Below are 18,455 nucleotides of genomic sequence, written 5' to 3'. Positions count from 1 at the left end.
AGTAAAAAGTTTACCTCCAGTTAAATTCACAGCTTTAAGTAGATAGCTTGTCAATAGCCCTGAACCTCCACCTTCTCCATTTTCCAATTATAAGGCTTGCTCTGTTCAAGGGATGTTGTTGCACCCGCAAAGTGTCTCTCATCCCACTTTTACACACAAGACTAATGCAGGGACTTAAATGTGTCGCAAGCTTAAAAAAAAACATGTTTTAGTTTTAATAAAATCTAACATTAAAAAAAAGATAAACACCTAATATATTAAGCAGAGCCTGATATGGCGCTGTTACACAACAAGAATTTTAAAGCAGCCGATTCCTGACAATTCCAGGAGGTGAAAATGCCCACAGATTGTGCCAGTGCACCTAATTGTGTTATGATAACTTTCTCTCAACTGTTTTCCAACCACTAGGTCACTTGCTTGTTCTGGTTCATTATCTAACACCCGGACCAGTACAGTGCCTTCCCTTCTTTGGCTGTCAACGTATCACATAGAAGTGCATAGAAAGTTACAGCACAGAAACAGACAATTCTGTCCAACTAGTCTGTATTAGTGTTATACTTTACACCAGCCTCCACGCCTCCTGATTTCCTCTCCCAGCTCTTCGAGATGTTGCCCTACCTGAAAGATGCACTATAAATGCAAGTTGTTGTTGTCGGCGGTGCTTACTGCATGTACGCAAAGGAAGTGACACCAGTATTGACCGTGGGATCTTTAACATCCACCTGAACAGCAGGACCTTGGTTTAACATTTCATTCAAAGGACAGCATTTCTGATAAATCAGTCCCATAGGCACAATGGGAGCATTTATCTGGGAAAGCAAAATGACCAGTTTCACATATCCAGAGAATTGGATAATATTTTCCCTCACCTGCATTTATACTAAAACAGACTATTTGGACAGAATTGCCTGTTTCTGTGCTGTAACTTGCTGTGTACTTCTGGAACATGTTGTCGCTAACCAGCTTTGCTCACACGTCTCCCTCCTCTCGACTTGCTCCTCGAGCTCCGCCAGTCTGGTTTCCGCTTTCCCCATAGCACAGAGATGGCGCTTGTCAAGGTCACAAACAATGCCCTCTCTCTCTTTGACAAGGGCTGCCTCTGCCTCCTCATCCTCCTGGACCTCTCCAATGCGTTTAACACAGTCGACCACCCCATCCTCATCCACCACCTCTCCTCCCTTATCCACCGTAGTGCGACCCCACTAAACTCTGTACCCCCATCACACCAGTTCTAGCCAGGCTCCACTGGTTCCCTATCACCGAATGGATCAATTTCAAGATCCTCGCACTAGTTTTCAAATCCCTTCATGCCCTGGTAAACCCCCCCACCTCTCCAACCTGCTTAACCTCCAAGCACAATCTGCTGCCTCTGCTCAACTGGCTGTGGTCTTCTCCATGTCCCTCATGATTGGCAACCCGGCTTTCAGCCACGATGTCTGGAAACTCTGGAACACTCTTCCTTTATCCCTCCGTCTTGCTCCGTCCTTCCCCATCTTCAGATCGTGCCTGAAGACCTTCCTCTTCGACCGTGCCTACGGTCACGAACCCCTCCCACTGGTCATGCTCCACCACTGTCAAGCACTCTGGGACGCTACCCTGCATGAGTAGTGCTATATAAATGCAAGTTGTTGTTGTTGTTTGTGTTCATGGAGAAAGAGCAGTTGTTTTTCATTCTCTCGGAAGAGGATAAATTGAGGAGAGTCCATACAGTCCAAGTTATGTTTGGCTTTCTTGGAAGTAGCAAGGGTGAAGGCCTTTATAACAAATGGCCTTGTTTCTCTTCATTCTTTCTTAAGTTGTAAAAGTCATGCACTCTATAAATAAATGTGGCCCAGTGTGACTTTGCCTGCTGTGTATCAGTGAAAATGTGCCAAGTTGCGTTTTGTTTATATTCCCAATCCTGAAGCATTATTGTAAATCCATGAGTTTCTTTTGATAAAGAGTCCTGTAATTCATGATGCCGGCCACATTCCAGAATGTGTCTGTATTTTGGGATGACACCATTCTGTGAGAGCCTCCATGAATGAAGGGCCTCTATTTGTTTATATGCAAACTTTGCTGCTCTAACTGCCAATTGCCCCGTTTGCCAAAACTTAAAAATGCTATGAAACATATGTTTGAGATACTGCCCCACATGAAGGGGGCTACATAAATGCAAGTTGTTGTTGTGGTTATATGTTTTTTTTGAATCAATTCTGATAAATATTTGATTAAGTCTGTGCCTGGTACAATGTACATTCCTATTGATGGTGAAGAAACCTGCAGCCATTGATGACATCTTAGAATTGAATTTAGACTTATTAGAGGTCCTTTGGTCCACAGGAATTGTCTTTCCCAATAGATCTGTTGGTAAAACCATTGTCTGTATGTAAATTAGCCAGTTTCACTCCATAATCTGTGCTGAGTTAAGTGATTTCACCCAGAGCATTGGTGAGTGACCTCTGTGACCCTGAGCAGAGGGAGGCGAGCTGGGAAAAAAAGTGGCAATGTGTCTGCCCCTGAACACTATGTAGTGAGTCCTGCTGGAAAATGCATATGTACAGATGTTTCATCCACCTACTGAGTGCTCAAACTCGCACATGTCAGATGTCAAACAACAAATTAATGACTCTCCTCCTCGGTGGGGGGTGGGGGAGGGATGGGTGGGGGGTTGGTGGGGGGAGGTAAGTGGGGTCTCCAAGTTGAATTGGCTCCAAGTTGACATATTTGGCAATGGAATATCGGAATCGAGCCAGCCCTCTGTGGCAGTCTCGATAGTCTGGTTCCTGAGCCAGGCGGGTCCGTAGTATTCCAGGGCATTGATGATGACAGCACAGATGGCCTGGCCCATTGGCAGGATTTAGAGGGGTGGACCAATCACTGGGGCCAGGGAATCCTCCCACAAAGCTCCTGTTAACTCTGCAAACCACAGTCCCAACTGGTAGGGTGGTCCTCTCTGGTGAAACTCGGGAAAAGCTTGCCAAACAGTGCTATCAATGGCAAGCTATGCAGTTTTAGCTGGTTAGATTCCAGCACTGGCAGTACTCCAACGCACACTCTGGGGTCCCCAAGCCTTGGCTCTTGGCAACCTCTGCCTATTACTTTCCGGAATTAGGTGAACAGGATGCGCCCCTCCAGGGAGAGAGTGACATTCCATTCCGACAATCTATCTCTTGAATTTCTATGTGCAGATGGGATGCATGGAATTCTCAGTTTGGTTTGGATACTCTTAAGCTTGGTGATGGGTTTCTGTATGTGTCAGACACTCGGCTAACTCCCTTCCCCTCCCCCCCAGAGAAATGCAGATGTCTCATAAGGACAGGACCAAGTTCAGCCCCCACATGAAAACATACCACCTCAGGGTTGAGCACCTTATGTCTAGTATCGCACGAGGAATGGCCACTTAACAAAGATATCAGGGAGGAGGCCAGTGCCTGTGAAACCATGTCTCAACGTGATTCTGCGTCTTCAGGGAAGGAGAGGAAAAAAACAAAACTAAAAACAACTCCTTCGCTATAAATTTTTCTGCTGAAATTCAAATCCAGTAAAAACATCGACTGGAAAGAAAAACAAATTTCTTCTGAAAAACTCACTGATGTAACTAGTGACAGGAATGTTTTCCTTAGATCTTTGATATTTTACCAGCACCGCCATCCATGCAAAGGGAGCTAGAAATCTGAAACGATTGCATAATATGATTTCAGACTTTACCTCAGCCTTCTCTGGTTATACTTAACAGTAAAGATTTCCTTTAAAAATATCAAAAGTAAAAACAAACTTGTTTCCCTCATTGGAAAGGGAGGTATTCTGTTTCAGTTTGTGGTGAATGTTTAGTTTGTTATTAAACTGCAAAATTGTAGTTAGCTTGGATTTGTTTTTGCTGTGGATTAAAGAGAAGACTTTGCACAGTCATATATAATCGGGAAGAAAATTGGATTGGGGAAGTTGCATTCATACGTTCAGTTCAAAACCATCAACATCTGCAGTTGGCAAACGAGTTCCCCTGGGGACCGTGTAGACTCCAAAGTTTGCTGATCTGTTTCCTGCTTTTGTTATTATTGCTTAGCTGTAACCTTATATCCCATGGGCTTTCGTGAATGATATTGCTCCCAATTTTTGAAACAGCTGTGTCAGCAGGCCAAAGCCTCCTGCTATCGCAAAGAATCCCATATTGTATGAACAACATGTAAAATGTAATTTTCGTGAAAAGCACTGCAATTCGAGTTACGTAGAGTGGTACAGCACGAAAAGAGGCCATTCAGCCCTACTTGTCTGTGTCTGACCACTATTATACATTTGAAACATTTAATCTCCTTGCATGACCTAAATATTTAAAACATTTATCCATATGTTTCACATTTGGAGGTTTTTACCTATACATAACAACAACAACAAAACTACATTTATAGAGTGCCTTTCACATCAGGAGGACAGCCCAAAGTGCTGAACAGTCAGGTGTCGGGGCCCGAGGATGGAGGAGGGGTGGTATAGGAGTGAGGGAAGGCGGCGAGGTGAGAGGGAGATCAAAGGCACGATCGAAGAGAAGGGTCTTGAGACCGGCCTTGAAGGAGGCAAGGGAGGAAGCGAGGCGAAGGGACTGTGGGATGGAGTTCCAGAGCGTGGGGGCAGAGAGGCTGAAAGCCTGGCCACCGATGGTAGGGCGGGTCGGGGGGGGAGACATGGAGCAGGCCGGAGCCTAATGAACGGAGGGAGCGGGCAGGTTGGTAGGGATCAGCTGGTCAGAGAGGTAGGAGGGGGCAAGGCTATGGATGGCCTTAAATGTGAGGACGAGGATCTTGAACTCGATCCTCTGGGGGATGGAGAGCCAGTGGATTCGGGTGAGGGTTGGAGTGATGGGGTCACAGAGCCTGGTGCGTGAGAGTACATAAGCTGCAGAGTTTTGGATGATCTGCAGCTTGTGAAACGAAGAGTTGGGAAGGCCGATGAGGAGGGAGTTCCCGTAATCGAGCCTTGATGTGACGAATGCATGGGTGAGGGTTTCGGCAGCCTGAGGGTATACAGTTAACAGAACCAGCACATTATGTGTTTTATCACAATACAATGCCTTTCCATTACAACAGGAGAAAATCAGGAATTCAATATGTGGGTATTTATAGCCATGAAGATACAGGCACCTCTCTGTGGTATGGTAGATTGTAAGTCCAATGCACTGCATCATTGTATTGCTTTGATAAATAATTCAAGTTATTTGGTGTCAGCCTGTGCTCAGTTGGTATCACTTTTGCTTCTGAGTGAGTAATAATAATAATAATAATCCTTGCATTTGATATAGCGCTTTTCACATCAGGAGGACGTCCCAAAGCGCTTCACAGAACACACTGTAAAGTGAATTGACTGTATATTTGTGGGCGAATGCGGCAGCCAATTGCGCACAGCAATGTCCCACAAACAATCATAGATTGAAAATGACCAATTTATTGTTGTTTTGGGTTTTTGGAGGGATTATTATTAGGCGTGTGCAGTAAGGAAACTTGCCCAAGGTTTCGCCCTGACCTGCCTGGAATTGAACTCAGGTCTCTCGCTTGCAAAGCGAGTGCTCTAACCACTGAGCTACAGGACTCCACGGGTAGGTTGCTGGTCAAGCCCCCATGTCAGGACTTTGAACTCACAGTGCTGTGGTGGGGAAGCACTGCTTTGGGTGTGACGTTAAACCAAATTCTTGTCTGCCTGTTTAACTGAAAGTTAAAGATCCCATGGCACTATTTGAAAAGATAGAAGTGAGTTCCTCCTGGCCAACAATTCCCCAGATAAAATTAGTCATTCACTTCATGGCTGGGACATTGCTGTGTACAAATTGGCTGACGTGTTCACTTCCAAAATATGCAGCCATTACATTTTACAGCCACGCTTGTGGAGTCCTGTAGCTCAGTGGTTAGAGCACTCGCTTTGCAAGCGAGAGACCCGAGTTCAATTCCAGGCAGTGCGAAACCTTGGGCAAGTTTCCTTACTCCACACGCCTAATAATAATCCCTCCAAAACCAAAAACAATAATAATAAATTGATCATTTTAATCTACGACTGTTTGTGGGACATTGCTGTGCGCAATTGGCTGCCGCGTTCGCCCACAAATATACAGTCAATTCACTTTACAGTGTGTTCTGTGAAGCACTTTGGGACGTCCTCCCACGTAAAAAGCGTGCAAATGCAAGGATTATTATTATTATTAACAGAACATGTACTAAAGTATAACTCTTAGCAGAACTTGTATTAATGTCCTGACCACGTGTTCTGCCTTGGACTCGAGGTTGGGCCTTTAAGATGTTAAGAGGAATGATTAATTGCAAAACAACTTGCACTTATGAATGGAACTCGCTACTCCAAAAGGCTGTTGACACTCAGTCCTTGAACATATTCAAGACTGAGATAGATATATTTCTTATTGCAAAAGGGATTAAGGCATATGGGAATAAGGCAGGGTTATGGTATTAACTGGAGTTAGATTAGAAGATCAGCCATGATTGAATGGCGGGGCAGGCTCGAAGGGCTGAATGGCCTACTCCTGCTCCTACAAGTTATGTTATGTTATATACAGTAGCACCCTCGACGTCGAGTAACGTCTCTGAACTCTTCACAGAGATGGTATTGGACAACAGGCAAGGAATGGATGGAAGGGAGAGGTGAAGAGGGAGAGAGAAGTGGCCATAGGTGCATTGAAAGTGGTAGGATCTGAGACAGGACTTAAAGACAGAAAGAGAGGGGTGAGACGGAGTGACAGAGGAGTCCCAAGTTTAGGGCATAGGAACTGAAGGCTCATCCACCAATGGTAGTGCATCAGGGGTGGGGGACGAGCAGGAAGCCTGAGTTAGCTGAGCAGAAGGGGGGAAACGACATGTAACTCTTGACGCAAGACATCTTGTTTAATGTGTCTTTCCAGAATGCTTTTATCTATGTGCTCCCTGGGTCGATGCATTCTGTGCAGAGAATATTGGAATTAAAATACCAGAACTCTCTCTGGGGAATTGTTTTTCTGTGGCCATTTACAATTCCTTTCAAAGTGGTTTAGATTGCTGTGGAACCCAATTTTACTCCAGTCATTTGGATCAACAAACGCACAAGTTGGGAGCAGTGACCTTTTGAACCCATGTCAGGCTCAATTACACACTAAAATATTATTTTTGTCATATCTTCAATCAGAGGAAGTCTGAGGATCAAAATTAGATTGAAAAGGAATTTACTTTACGATAGAAAATATTTTGTAAAAAGTCCACTAAAAATGCCTGATCTTAACTTAATTAATCCTGACAGAAAGCAGACCCTCGCCCAGTAAAACATGCATGTCTCACAAGTTGTTGTGCAAACACTGCTGCAAAAATTAAATAGACAACATGTTAACTTGTAATAAATTGTGAATTATCAGATGGAGTGTAATACGTGGTCAGCAGTGAAATATGTTCTGTCGGTCCGAGCAGATTACATTTAAAAGTAAAGTTATTGAAAGATTTACAGTTGGCCTCACGAGTGAAAACCTCGCTGCTGGTGAAATCTTCCCTGTGCTAAACTCAAGTCACATGTGTGTGGGACGAGGGGGTGGGGGAGGTTGGGTGGGGTGGGGGGAGGAGGGTTCAGATCCCAAATTGGATAAATTCCTATCTTTCACAGATTCAATGTGATAATTGTATTTAAAAAGTATGTTTTATCCCAAAGCTCTCCAAGAAACTGCAGCATTAGCCCTGACACAGAAATGACTTAATTAGATCAGTTCCTTATCCCAGCACAGAATTTCCTCATTCCATGTGAATTTCTAACCATATATATTTCTTCTGCTTTCACACCACACTGTTAAAAAAGCCCCGCATGGAAAACTTTAAGATTTAAGTTGGGTTGCAAGAAAGTTTAAAATATGTTAAACAATGTTTTAAACAAATGTGTTTACAAATCCTGAGCCATTAAAACTATTTCTCCTGTTTACTGACCACACATGTGGCATAAATTAAAAGGCTTCTTCTTTTCATTCAGCGACGATTTCCTAACTCATTTGAAGTGACATAACAAATGTTGCAATGGGGCTTGTTCTGTAGGCTGAGTGGGTGAATGTTCTGTGTCGTTCTGAGCAAATGGGTTGGGAAGATTCCACATTCAATCCCTGGACTTTGCTGATTTAGTACTGAGACAATTTGGGCTAATCCAGGCTCATTCGTTAAGAACCATCATGCAGGTTCTTAACAACAATAGTAGAAACAACCAAAGTTTATACTTATATAGCTCCTTTGACATTAGAAGGATATCTCAAAGCATTTCACACAGATTGGGCACCCAGGCTGGGAGGGGGAGGCTCGTTGAGCTTAGAGTGGGGGTGGTGGGGGGCAGGAAGATGAAAGCACTGTTGCAGAGATAGATCCTTAATCCCTAAAGCAGGCGTAAGTGCTTACAGAGCTACACCCAGCACAAGTAAACAGCTTCAGAAGGAGAGAAAATCTGGAAAAAGTCAGTGTTTCTGGGAAATGCCATTTGCAAACATATGAAAACATAATATTGTACCACTGTGCACATCGCCCAGCACATCTTTGAAATTATAGCCTTGAGGTTCTGTAGGCAATTTTAGTCTGGAACCATATAATTGTATTTTGTTTGGAGTATTTAAGTGGTAAATGTATCACTTCATTACTTCTTGTGTTGTCTGGCCCATATGATAGAGATCTGCTGTTCACTTATGGTAAACTTGGAACTATTTTGTGCCTGTTGCATTCAGATGGTCAGTTAAGTGTGATATGGATCTCTTATCTCACTTCACTTGTTTCACTTGAACAAAAACAAGCAGGTTCTGAAAATGCCATAATTAATACAGGCTGCTCCACTCCTAATAATTTGTAAATCTCACGATTGGTTGGTTAATAACTGAAATATGTTCCAATATCCATTCCAGCTCTTGGGTCTGAAGTACAAATACTGGTGCAGAGTTCACAAACTATGTTGTATGCCTCATTAGGTGTCAGCCTGGCTCAGTTAGTAGAACTTTCACCCTTGAGTCAGAAAGTGGTGGGTTTAAGTCCCAAGTTAGGACTTTGATCTCCTGTAGTCTAACCTGACAATGCAATGCAGTACTGGTGGAATAAAGCATTGCCCCTTGGATCAGAAGTTAAACCGAGGTCCTGTCTGCTGGTTCAGGTGGATGTTGAATCCATTGTTCCTTTCAAAAAGAGAAGGGAGATTCATCTGGTGTCTTGACAAACTCCCCCTAAATAAAATTGATAATTTTTTCATGTCTATCTGTGGGATATAGCTGTATGCAAATTGACTGCTATGTTCTCTCACGGGATTCACAATTCACACCACTTTCCAGTATATCCTTTGAACGGCTTTGAGATGTCTTGATGACATAATAGGACACTACATCAAATGCAAGAATTATATTAAATACAAGGATTATTGTATTATTTATAAATGTTGCAGTTTGCAGAGTAAACAAATTAAACATTTGACGTCTGACTGTGGGAAAGTCCCTATGAAATTTTACATCATCCAGCTGCTGACTTGATTCAAGTTTAAAGTCTTTTCAGTCCTTTTCCTCCAAGGAGGATGGATGGGGGTGTGTGTGTGAAAATTGTGATTTGTTAATTATTATTGGTAATAATTATCCCATCAAGAGCATTCCTGGCTGTCTAATCCTTGATTTACAGACTTGCTGCTAGTGCGACCCCCATGTCTCAGTTCATCACTGTGGTTGGGGTATGGCTGCCCATACCCATTGGTCTTCCCAGCTTGCTGATGATCATATTGGAGTGCTGGTTAGCAGCATACTCAACACATGGTTATGCCAGTAACTCACAACAGTAGAGTCACTTCCACCTGCCTCTGAGCTTGTTAGATGTCCACGTAAAGAGCTTTAAAAACTCCTCCTAATGTAAAGATGTTGTGTAGGTGCCAGTTAATGAAGCTGCTCTTGTAGAGTTGAAGCTGAAATGAATTGCTGGGGCACTCAGAGTGGCCAGAGGTTTACTAACCATGTTGTTCCTGACCTTAATGTGCTAGGCAGTGATACTGGGTGCTTGAAAGGGAAAAATCTTCAGTTTACCAGCACTGATGCCCCTCTTCTTGACCAACACAAAATGCATCTGGAAAGTAGCAAATGACCTCAAACCAAGATTGATTGAAGTAGACGTGTTCTTCAGCAAAGGAAGAAACTTCAAACAAAACAACACAAAATGAAAAGATTTCTTCTGATAAGGTGATAAAGTGATGGTGGGCAGGGGGAAGCTGAAGCCTCAAGCTGTCCATTACTCATGTGTGAGTGTTGGCAGGCTATTTGATCATGGGGGAGGAGAGAGGCTACTTAGAGCCAAATATAAGCCTGACCTCAACCCTAGCTAACTGTTACTCCCCCAACCCAGGGGCGCTAACGCCAATCCTAGAGGGATAACTGTATGGTTTGCTGCTGCATTGGGCAATACCTTTCCCCACAAGATCACTGTGTGGGTGGGGGAGGGTGGGGGGAGTTGTAATAGAGACTTCTAATTCTCACATTGAGTTTTATTTGCCACTACTTATGAAATCAGGAAATGTTCCTTTTCCAAGTTTTTAAGGAAGGAATTGCTCATGACAATGTCCTAAGACTGTGTGGCCTTTAAACTGCTGCTCGAACATGCATTAGTTTAGCCTCAGTGAAAAATGAGCAACAGCTGGGAGCTCACAGTTGTAAAATATGTCTTGTTATTATCTTTATATGTCCCAATGTTAACATTAGTTCTTTTGCTGTATTTTTCCTTTGCTATTACTGTTTGGCTAGGCTGATACTTGTTGACACACATTGCTTCAGGATGCGTTAAAACTACAGTATGTGCCCTTTGTTTTCCCCCACCAATTTTCTCCTTTCGTCTCTTGCGGGAGCTGACGCGTGCTGGTATATAGTTCCACAGGGATTTGTGATAACGAGTCAGTGAGATTTGGCAGTCTATTAATCCTTGGAGGTTGTTGAGCCAAGCAAAGAAAAGAGAAGCACATGTTTTTAACCTATCCTGATCACAAACATTTCCCAGCAGGGATCACTAGGTAGTTATCAGGAACAGAAACCTTGGCTGATTTAATTCCCCTTCTAAGCCCAGAGACACTCAAGCTGCTGTCTGACTGAGATCTGATCAGCTATCTCAGTACTGTCTTGCCTGACTGTTGTACATATTGCAGGAGCCGATCATTTAAGAGACTCACTTCACTTGTTTACTCCTTAGAAATTATACTCTTCCACTGGTATTCCTCAGTGCTTAAACCATTAATAAACACCATACAACATTGGGCATTGGGGATGAACTCTAAGATCTACCTGCCGTAATTTCACTTTGAGCAATGACTCAACCAATTGAGCTATTGTCGGAGCCCAATACAATTATTAAAATAATAATACTAATCTTTGCATTTGACATAGTACTTCATCTTGTCAAATGCAGCCGAAACCCTCGTGCGTGCGTTTGTCACCTCCCACTTGGATTACTCCCAACACACTCCTTGCCGGTCTCCCCAGCTCCACCATTCACAAGATCCAGCTCATTCAAAACTCTGCCTCCTGCATACTGACCCAGAGACTCTCAAGCTGCTGTCTGACTGAGATCTGATCAGTTATCTCAGTACTGTTTAGCCTGAGTGTTGTACATATTGCAGGAGCTGATCATTTAAGAGACTCTCCACAAACAGCTTCTCCACAAACATGTCTCCACAAACGGCTTCTCCTCCTACCCCGCACCAGCTCGTGCAGTGTTCATCAGGGTTCTGTCCTCTCCTCTTCAACCTGTATATGCTTCTCCTTGGTAACATCATTCGCAGGCTCCACTGGCTCTCCATCACCAAACAGATTGACTTCAAGATCCTCATACTCATGTTCAAATTCATTCACCCCTGGCACCTCCCTTCCTCTCCAGTGTCCTCACTCCCCATTCCACCACCCAGCGCCTCCGCTTGTCCCTCACACTCTCCGCCCCACCATCGGAGGTCGTGCTTTCAGCCACTATGCCCCAAAACTCCGGAACATCTCCCTCAATCCCTCCGCCTTGCCCCCTCCCCTCTTTCAAGTCCCTCCTGAAAACTTTCCCACCTTGCCCCCTCCCCTCTTTCAAGTCCCACCTGAAAACTTTCCTCTTCGACTGTGCTTATGGCCATCCCTCCGGCTTGGAGTCAGGCTCCGTCACTGTTAAGCTCTCTGAGACGCTACCATGTGTGGAGGCGCTATATAAATGCAAGTTGATGTTTTTGTTGTTGTTGTGTATCTTTGAGATGTCTCAAAGCACTTCACAGGATTTTACTGTAAAGTGTAGGTGACAGCAGCAGCCAATTCATTGTTTTTGTGGTAGAAATAGGCTTGTTGTATCTGACTAAGAGTAAGAGTGATGTTTAGCAGAATTGAACATCCCATAGCATTATTCCAAAAGGGAAGGGAGTTTCTCCCAGTGTCCTGGACAACAATCCATCCTCCATATAAAATTGGTCATTCACCTCATGTCTGTTTGTGGGACATAGCTTGCCCGTATTTACAGTCTATGAAAGAAGTGTGCTTGGATAAGATATGTCACCACTTAAACCAGGAGAGGAGGCAGAAACTTGGAGGAAAAAGAAACAAGCAATGTGTTGTTCTTCAATTAATCACGTGATAATACTCTGTGGGGTCTAAAATGCAATATTTAGGAAATATTCACAAATAATGCTACCGCAGACGTGTGACATGCTGACCCACGTGACGTATGCTCTGGAACAACAACAGCAACAACTTATAGTTATATAGCACCTTTCACACTGGACGGCGTCCCAGAGCACTTATGGTAGTGTATTATGTCAGAGCAGAATGTCTGCGAGTTGATGCTATGAGCAAATCATTCTGTGAATGTCGTGTTTTACACCAAAATGCAAAATGGAAACAAATCTTTTCTCCCCATCTTAAAACTGTCCCCATGAATTAAAGGAGCAAGTATGTCCTTTAGAAGTAGATTTCATTTCTATGGTGAAAGGGGCATTTGAAAGTGGGAGAGAAACTAAATTTACAATTGCATTCCTTCCTCACTATAACAAGGTCACTGGGAGCTAAATGTTTTATATGAAATACAATATCTGGCTCCAGTGAATATTCCATAACATACCATAGCATAAAAGGTAACTTGAACATATTGATGCCAAGATCTCACATCAGAAATAAGTTCCAAATGAGTAAAAAGGGTGGGATGTCTATTCTGTACAAGCCTTAGTTTGGTCCGGCTGTGGAGGATTAATGGGCTAATACACTTTAAAATTGTGGGACTCTTATTGGCATCACCAAGACAGCAGTTACTCTGCTGCATTTTTCCTTTCATATGACTTACAATCAGACACTGACTCCCTCCCACCCCAGCCCACACTTTTCATAGCTTGCTCCATGTCTATAAATGACATTTTATAAATTTGGAAAACAAAAAAAAGTTTATTTTTTTTAAATGTATTCACCAGTTTTCATTTTGATCGTGCACAAACATCTGGTGCTAATAAATTACAACTGTGACCCTTGCAATAACATGCAAGAACTCAAAAGAACATCAGAGGCTAGCATTTTTGTGAAATGTAACTTACCCCTGGGAAGGTAAGTCACCATGTTACTTCCTCCGCATAAAAGCAGTAGATTTTCATTTAGTGATTCGAAATACCAGGTATTACTGGCCCTCGTATTATCTGTTCAGAGAAGTATTCATTATGTTGGAGTTAATTTAAAAAATGGGATCTTACAAAGAAAGTACAATAATAAGAATTCTGCGGTTGAAGCAGAAAATATCAATTCATTTAAGAGGAAACATAATGCTTTCATGGGGGCAAGAGAATACGGGGATATGGGAGAAGGGAAAGGGAGAAGGGATTATGATGGGTGGAGGCTCATATTGTGCATCAACACAACCAAGGACTTGTTTGACCGAATGGTCTGTTTCAGTTCTGTACAGGATTCTATGGCATAACATCTGACAAAAAATGTTTTTCACCAAGCTTTATAGCTAACAAACTTTTGATGTGCATTTCTAAGGGAATTATGATATATCAATTGGGATAGTTTTAACATCTAATATTTTCCATATGATATAACAAGGTTTATTTGATAATCCTTGTAGCAACTATTACTCTTTGATATGTTGTGAACATTCTATATTTGTACCATGATTTTTATAAAGGCAAGCTCCAAATGGTAGCTATTTTCTATGAAGCTTTACATGACCTTTTATTGGTCAGCAGCCCAATAACTTCCAGTGCCTTACCAGGCATCCAAACCACTTCATTGCTGCTGATTCTGGTTCTCATGTACCTGTAAAATCAGATTGTGCCCTATTAAGCAGAAGCTATTTGAACATCTGGTATCATAAGGTGTCAGTCTGGCTCAGTTGGTAGCACTCTTGCCTCTGAGTCAGAAGATTGTGGGTTCAAGCCTCATGTCATAACTTAGAGCTCACAGTCTGGGCTGACACTCCAGTGCATTGTTGGAGAGCACACTGCCCTGTCAAAGGTGCTGGCCTTCGGATGAGATGCTTGAATGTTAAAGATCCCATGTCACTGTTGAAGAAGTGAAGGGAGTTTCTCACAGTGTCCAGGCCAACATTCTTCCCGATAGGGGGACCAAATACAAGTTTTTATAAATTATAGAAATGTTCAACAGGGTTCGTGGAGTCCTCTAGCTTAGTGGTTAGAGCACTTGACTCGAAAACGAGAGGACCTGCGTTTGATTCCCGAGCAGGGTGAAACATTAGGCAAGTTTCCTTATTCCACACGCCTCTGTTTACCCAGCAGTAAGTAGGAACCCAGTTGTTAGTCGATTGGCGGATCGCTTTTCTGGGGGTAATAATTCCTTCAAAAAAAATCCATGACTGTTTGCGGGACATGTTGTATTACTGGCTGCATTATTCCAAATTCATGGTACTCAACAGAGCACAATATTTGACACAAGAACAACTTAGCTGGTTACCTTGGTTAGGGGGTCGGAAGTTAACACCTTGTAGAAAGTGCATCTGTGTTTATATTACCTTCAGAAGTTATGGAGGAGATTGAAATCCATTTGCGTGCTTTTCCAATTGAAAGAATCAAGCCACAGGAAAGAAAAGGAAAATGTTTTATTAATAGAAATATCAAGCAGAAAGTCTACTTAGTCTGCATTGTATATAACCACATGGCTGCCTCTGGCTAAGTACTATATTTTAACCATTCTGCATACTTATAGTTATCCCTAGTTGTATTATCTGTTCAATGAATTAGAGAGAGATAGCAACAAAAAAAGAGAGCTGGAGAGGACTGAGCCAAGAGAGTGAGGTCGGTTGCATTCCGGTCATATCATGTCCTGTCAATCAAAGTCCCAAGCACCCCCTACCAGGTGACCCTTTTCCTTTCCCCCCTTCTCCTTCCCACCCCCCACAACATTGTTCACAAAATCCCGAGTGTTCTGCCACCTTTTATGACTTAGGTCAAAGTTGAACAACGGACCTAGCAGCAGTGAAATGACCTATAAGTGACCTACCAGTAATGAACCAGGAGCTAAGTGTTGTTTTCATTTGGCCTTCCTAAGAGAGTATTACACACATGAGCAGAGGTCTGTCTAACAGATCTTTGATTGAAAGACTCATTTTCTGTGCCAGAAATGTTTAGCTCCAGTTGTTGAACTCTGGATCAAATTTGATTAACCTTCTGTTATGAGCAGCATTTCTCAGTGAGGGTTTAAAATGGAAAATGGATGTTTCCAGGTAGCCCTTAGCAATGCAGAGAAATGTGTTAGCATTTGTACAGGACCTCCCAGCAGTAATGTTCAATCTCCTGAACTCAGCAAGGGGAGGGAGTCTCTTTATGAAGAATTGGTTATTAATGCCATTCATATCCGTAATACTTATTACTTGCCTGATAAGCAATAGTGCCCTGAGTCACTACCTTGTGTGAAGGGCGCTATATAAATGCAAGTTGTTGTTAGTATTGAAACAAAGGTTTATAAATGGTTTCTTGCACTCATCAGCCCAGTTATTAGAAAAAATATAATTCTGTATGGGAAGGGAGAAAATGGGTGTGAACCTGAAGTTAAATTACATTTATATATAAACATTCATAGAATCTATTTAGTTGCTTTCTTGCATTTTGTATATTTTGTATGTATATTTTCAGAAAAATATATGGTTGGAGGTTAAGCCCGAACTTATTCAACCTTATATGGAAATCTAAACAATAAAAAAATCATCATCATGGAATTGTTTTGCATACACCAACTGTAACAACTTGTATTTATGTAGTGTCGTAGCCTTCAGTTAGTCATGCCGAGGGGGCAGGCAGAAAAGTGGGATAGGTCACGGAGACGGGGAGGTGTTAGAGAATAAAGGTATTTATAGCTGAAGGTGAGGGGCTTGAAGTTCATCCATTGGCAGACACGTGACCCTGGCGGGGACTAGGGTGATGTGCATGCAGAGTTTGGTACAAGTGAGGATGTGGGTGACAGAATTTTGAATAAACTGAAGCTCATGGATGATGGAACTAAATAAACGGGTGAGGGCATGCATTGGAAAAGTCTAGTCAAGAGACAGCAAAGAAGTGAATAAGGGTTTCAGCAACATTTGGTGTGAGGTAGGCTCCACCTTGTCTCCACAAACGGCTTCTCCTCCTACCCCGCACCATCTCGTGCAGTGTTCGTTAGGGCTCTGTCCTCAGTCCTCTCCTCTTCAACCTGTATATGCTTCACCTTGGTAACATCATCTGCAGATATGGGGTCAACTTGCACATGTATGCGGATGACACCATCTTTCTGTCTCCACCCTCGACTCCAGGATTGATGTCCTGACAGACTGCCTGTCAGACATCAAGTCCTGGATGAGAGCCAACTTTCCTCAGTTGAAGGTCAGCAAGACCGAAGTTCTGCTGATTGGCTTGCGCCAGCACCTCCACACCTATTTCTCTGACCTGCCAACCCCTATCAACCTGCCTGCTCCCTCCACTCAATAGGCTCCGGCCTGCCCCACCATCGGCGGTCAGGCTTTCAGCATCTCCCACCACCCTCTGGTACTCTATCCCACATTCCCTTCGCCCCACTACCTCCCTCATCTCCTTCAAGGCATGCCTCAGACTCTCCTCTTCAACTATTCCTTCAACCGTACCCTCTCTGTCCTCCACTCTCCCTGATCCCAACCTTCCCCACCACCCCCCCGCTCGGGTCCTAATCCCTGACTGTTCATGCCTTGGGACATCCTCCCCAATAATTTTGTATTGCATTGTAGGGGAGTAGATGGGCAAGAAAAGATGAAAAAAGCAGTCTTGGTTCGAAGTAAATCTTTAAGTAGTGTAAACGAATGACGAAGCAGGAGAGAGTGAGATGTATCATACTTTCAAGATTAAAAAAAAGGATTTCCTATTACAATAATGACACGTGATGAAAAGTTTGTTATGCTTAACAAATGGCGCACTACAGATCCCGAGTTGTGAATTTGGATCTCAACACAGTAAAGATAAAGGAATGAGGAGGAATGTATAGAATGTGTTGAATCATGAGGCCAATATATAGTAATACTAATGAAATAGAGACAAAGAAGAAATGGTGAGAAAGCTTGAAGGCTAGAGGTGAGAGAAGTGTCACTTATGAAACACTTGTATCCTCTCCAGGAGTATGAACAAGGTGCTAAGAGAACTTCTCTAGACACGGAAGCAGTATCGTATTCAAGCCTTGGAAGGACTTGGGGCTCATTAGGAGTTGTTGGGGGGAAAAGAGAAATTTGTCACAAGAGAAGAAATCAAGTTTCTTTGGAGGCTGCTTGAGCAGTGGAGAAAATGTGAGATTGATATTTCAATTAAAAAACTAATAATTTCTCTGTAAATGGCACTACATAATTATAAGTGACCATCTTTGACCATGGAATGGTGAGGTTAGAATCTCAGTTATAAAATCATATTGGTCAATTTTGCAATGAATCTACGCTGAACGATCAGCTCACCCCCTAACACAATCCTGAATGCTGATAATAATATTTTTTGTATTTGATATAGCATCTTTCACATTGTCAAAAGGTCTCCAAACGCTTCACAGATTTCTAACTATAAAATGTAGGAACTATGTAATAATCATTACATTTGATAAAGTTCCTTTCACTTCAGGAGGACGTCTTAAAATGCTTCACATGATTTATTTTAATGTGTGATAATTTGCGCACAGAATATCCCACAGCCAGCCATTAAGTGAATAACCATTTTTATCATGGGATTGTTGGCCAGGACACTGAGAGAAATTGCCTTCTTTTTGAATATTGCATAGGATCTTTAACGTCCACTGGAATTGGCAGATATTACTTCTGTTTAATATTTCATCCAAAGGATGGAACCTCTAACAATGCAGCACTACACTGGAGCGTCAGCCTATACAATGAGCTCAAAAGTCATGAAGTGGGACTTGAACCCACAACCTTTTGACTCAGAGAAGAGAGATGACCCAAGCTGATACCTGATGGTTGCAAAGCACCATTTTGCCCTTCTGTTTCTAAAACCTGAGCCCGTGAATATTTTTGCTATTCATG

At 42.7% G+C, this 18,455-nt stretch overlaps 1 protein-coding gene across 3 annotated transcripts in view; it reads left to right on the top strand.

Annotated features, from left to right (window-relative positions):
• colec12 (collectin sub-family member 12) overlaps positions 1–18,455 on the top strand; it is an 83,078-nt gene that overhangs the window by 4,966 nt on the left and 59,657 nt on the right. The window lies entirely within an intron of this gene.

Source organism: Callorhinchus milii, unplaced genomic scaffold (assembly GCF_018977255.1).
Source record: "Callorhinchus milii isolate IMCB2004 unplaced genomic scaffold, IMCB_Cmil_1.0 Scaffold2, whole genome shotgun sequence".
Taxonomy (NCBI): Eukaryota; Metazoa; Chordata; class Chondrichthyes; order Chimaeriformes; family Callorhinchidae; genus Callorhinchus; species Callorhinchus milii.
The sequence above is the reverse complement of the archived record's forward strand: the minus strand, read 5'-3'. Positions and strand labels throughout refer to the sequence as shown.